Here is a 211-nt window from a genome sequence, read left to right on the forward strand (position 1 = left end):
TCTGTTAAAAAGATTTTTTTATGTAAATGTTTTTAGCTAATTTACTTTTAATTATTTAGAATTATTTCTTTGCATTTAATTATATATAATATACCAAATATTTCTATTAGACTTTCTTTAAAAAAAAAATTTAATTTTTTGGTAGGGGCCGCGCGTACGCGAACCCCCCTAACACAAATTATGACGTCCACTCTACCACTTGGGCAGATGG

The 211-nt window shown here is 28.4% G+C and overlaps 1 pseudogene; it reads right to left on the reverse strand.

Annotated features, from left to right (window-relative positions):
* Positions 1-141: 141 nt before the first annotated feature.
* LOC114578789 lies at positions 142-211 on the reverse strand (annotated as a pseudogene; the record flags this gene model as incomplete).

This window comes from Dendrobium catenatum, unplaced genomic scaffold (assembly GCF_001605985.2).
Source record: "Dendrobium catenatum unplaced genomic scaffold, ASM160598v2 original_scaffold_157541, whole genome shotgun sequence".
Taxonomy (NCBI): Eukaryota; Viridiplantae; Streptophyta; class Magnoliopsida; order Asparagales; family Orchidaceae; genus Dendrobium; species Dendrobium catenatum.